Source organism: Panicum virgatum, chromosome 9K (genome assembly GCF_016808335.1).
Source record: "Panicum virgatum strain AP13 chromosome 9K, P.virgatum_v5, whole genome shotgun sequence".
NCBI classification, from domain to species: domain Eukaryota; kingdom Viridiplantae; phylum Streptophyta; class Magnoliopsida; order Poales; family Poaceae; genus Panicum; species Panicum virgatum.
The window spans coordinates 42142310-42146429 of record NC_053144.1 but is presented as its reverse complement, the minus strand read 5'-3'; positions in this window follow the sequence as shown (position 1 = coordinate 42146429).

Sequence of the window (4120 nt, the reverse complement as noted above, 5' to 3'; positions counted from 1 at the left end):
ATTTGTGTAACTCGGCCATTCTCGTTGGTAGGAATGGTAGCTACTCTGGCCATATCAAAGGTTCACCAAGTACAAACTTTTTCTTGCCGCGGGCATTCTGTAGGGCCTCCCCAAGCAATTGAGCCCTTGTTAGATCAGTTTGCAATATCATCCCAGCCATGGTCAACGGATCTCTTGATTCATCGGGACATTCTTCACGCGGCACTATCAACGGAGGGATCGATTGTTTGGACTGCTCTCCGAGCCGGGGAACGGTCTTTGCATTAATCCGCCGATTCTTGGAGTTGCTGTAGCACTTTCTGATCTGCCGATCATAATCCGACTCCCTTTCTTTCCCCTTGGTGGGATCTTTAATGAAGTGTTTAATGAAGTGTGCCTTTGCAACCGGATCTATTTCTGGCTTCTTGTTCGCAGCCTCCCTCAGTAGCTTGCGCTTCAGCAAGAAGGTTTGAAACGATTCTTCTGCCTCTTCCTCTTCTGGAGCCTTCGCTTTCTTCTTTCTTTGCTGCTTATGAGATGGCTGGACCGAAGGTACCGTGTATGCCTTCTGTCGCTGACTCTGATTCTGTTGTGCGGCTGGTGATGATGCCGGAATTGGCTCGCTTTGTGCGGCTGGTGATGGCGGATCCATGCTGGGATCCCGTGCAGGCGGTGGAGAAGGTGGGCCAACACTAGGATTCCTGTCAGCTGGCATTGGTGATCTTTGCCTTGAGCACCGAGCGGAATCTGTGGCTGCTTGCACCAATCTTATGTCGCGCTTTGGCCACGCGATCCATGTGTGTACGACATATTGTAGTTCTGTTTCTTCAGGACCTATAGGGATCGGGTGGTCCATGTCTTCCCAGCGTTCTTCAGTAATTCGGTCAACAAAGACTCTGGCGAATCCTTCAGGAATCGGCTGGCAATGTATTGTCCCGTCTTCTTCTTGGACTTCCGCATAACCCTCAGCACAAACTTTGAGCTTTTTCCCATAAAGAACCAGAAGCTCACATTGGGTCCTAACGGTGATGTCGTCAATGGGGTCCCTCGGCCCGTCGGCACCCAAATTAGGGTGCTCTGTGGAAGCAACACTGCTACGACGCTGAGAAGGGGGGCTGATCTCCACATTGGCAGCTGGTTGGTCCGAGCGTTGCCCAACTGTTGCCTCAAGTGACATTATCCGGTTTTCTAGGTTACGGATCTTCTCTGCCACTACTGCCTTGCTTCTGCATCGGCTTCGGTAGGTTTCGAGATCTCCGGAAAAGCCATATTTCCATGGAACTACGCCCACGCCTCGAGTCCGTCCAGTGTGTTCTGCATTCCCAAGAGCGTAAGTCAGCTCGTCATTCTCTCTGTTGGGCTGGAAGGTTCCTTCTTCCGTACGCCTCATTGCGTCGTCGTGTCTTTGGGCAGCCTCTCTTAGTACGTCGCTAGTCACAAACATTCTAGTGTCGGGGTCTAGTGTGCCTCCATGAGCATAGAAGTAATACCTTGCTCGTTTGGGCCAACTCAAGGTCTGCGGTACGATTCCTTTTACAATTAAATTATTTTCCATCTTTTCCCATTTCGGAACAACAACCTTATAACCTCCAGGCCCAAGTCTATGGAAGTTTGTCTTTTTGCTAGCATTCATTTTGCCTTGAATCGAGGCTGCCATGCTATCAGCACTGTGCTTGTAATTCACGAATTCATTCCACCACTCTCGTTGCTTCTACCAAACTTTATCAAAATCTGGTGTGAGGCCCTTGTTGACAAAGTTTGCCACCAATTTTTTCTGGAACGAGCCGAACTGAATTGCAATCTTCTTAAATGCCCATCCCTTTACTTTGTCAGCTTTGCCTGGGGGAAAGTTGAAGTGCAACGACACCTCTTTCCATAACAAATCTTTCTCTGAATATGGCACGATATATTCAGGTCGATCAGAGACTTTATTTTTCTTCCAAAGCTTGTACTTTATGGGGACGCTTTCCCTAACAAGATATCCCAATTGATTTACAAATGTCGTCTTAATTTGACCAGGGGCTAGTGGCTCGCCGGTTGCTTCGTTGATCTCCGTGATGGTCGTACATCCTACCATCTTCCTCTTGGAGCCACGTTTCCGTTTAGGCTTTGTCGATCCTGATGCCTGAAAGAATCGCAAATTTATCAAGCGGGTTGCTAGCAACTAGTGGACGTCGCGGCAGGTATGCGTAACCTTCATAACCCGCAAGCAAGGGTTCCAGATCGAAAATTATCATGATATTAGGTAACTTATTGACTAAAACATTCATAAGAATTTTTAGCTGGAGCACGACTGCTTACACAAGGACTGAAATCATCAACAAAGCTAGCAACATAACACAAATAGTTCGCAGCTGGGCCGCATGTGTCACAAACAATATCTTGCTCCTAACATATATATTGACAAAACGTTTATCCTGATGCCTGAAAGAATCACTAAACTTTTATACCTCGGCTTCCTTGATATTTTCTTCTTCCTCCCCACTAATATCTTGCTCCTCATCGCCATGATAATGCAAGTTTAAAAATTGGCTGCCATCGTTCTCGTCCTCATCAAACTCTGGAGCTATATGCCCAGTACTACCACGAATGAGCTCGTGCATTAACTCGTCTTGGTTGTCCGTAGGATCCATTTCCACTACCTAAAGCAATAAAAAAACATTAAGTATTTTCTAGTAATAATAAAATGTACATATTTGCAAAAATATTGTACACATGTTTATATTCATAAATGCTCACATGGTTATTTAAATCCAGAAATCAAAACACCAAGGCAATCATAGCAATCATACAGGGAAATCGAAAAATAATCCGGAGCCTAACAGTCATGGGGAATGGAGATGATTATGAGGAAATGGAAGACGACGATGAAGGTGAAGAATTCGACACTAGTCCAATGAGTATAAGTACCAAGAAGAGAGGTTGCAGCACCAGTAACACCAGTAACGTTAGTGCCGGCTATAATTACCAGCCGACACTAACGTGTACCTGTAGCACCAGACTATGCTGTACCTGTAGCACCAGACTATGAGACTAATAAGCTAAAAGAGCAAGCATGAGACTATGAGACTATGAGACTATGAGTCAAAATCACAAGTTGAATTTGAAACAGTCGCAAAGAGCGAAGCTTTCCGCCCAATAGGTAACGGTTAAGACAAGAAAACATTTCAAAAGAAGGATAAAAAGAACAGGAACTGTTGGCACATACAGAACATTCACCCTTCTCTCACAAAAGATGGAAACAGAGAATGGGACACACAGGTCTCAACGGTCAACTGTCTAGCAGAGTTCATGTGTGGCATGGACAGTGGACTGCAAAACTTTATGCTTTGTACACAACCACAAAACTCCTGAGACACCCATTCTCTCTCAGATGTTCACTCCACTCCTATGATCGATTTCAGTAACTGGAGTTTCATGTTGATCTCTACCAGGTCCGAAGTGTCCCTTCAGCTGACGGGGTTCCACGCCGACGAATATGTATAGCCCGGCAAGCTCGGCTTCCAGAGTCAAAGATGCCGCAGGGCGGTACCCAGTTATTGTTCTTAGTGTATCAAGCTGCTCCCTCAAATGTTCCTCTGTGTAGTTGCCCTGGTGGAAACAAGTGATAATTAAGATGATTTTAGATCATGCTAGACAAATTATGGTTTCGAACAAAAGCACAACTAATCAGTAAATTGTTCTATAAACTGCCCGACGGGCTTGTTCATGTCCGCGACTAGCAGTTAGTTACTTCAACTTTTTCATGTTATCCAATGGCATGAAATTGTTAAAAAAAAGTTAACAACACGCCAAGCTTTCAACTGCTTTTTTTTCCTCGTGCCATAATCGATACATGCTTTTCTTTACACTGTTAATTCTGGTCATGTGGCTTGTCTTTTGCTCGACTGCCTCTACCAAATGCAGATGCTATTAGTTGGTGCCGCTCATTTTATCCGTCAGCAGTAGCAGCTAACTTCAATACTTCTTTGCGATAAGAATTGTGGTGCTGCTTTGGCAACTCTGTTTCCTCTTGGGTTTTGTGATTAGTGTTGCCGGCTCAATGATTTTTGTTTCAGTTATATGATGATGTCCAACTGGGAGGGAACGAAAATGTCATTTGCTTTGCTACTTGCATGGCTTGGCTCCAAGTGAATAAATC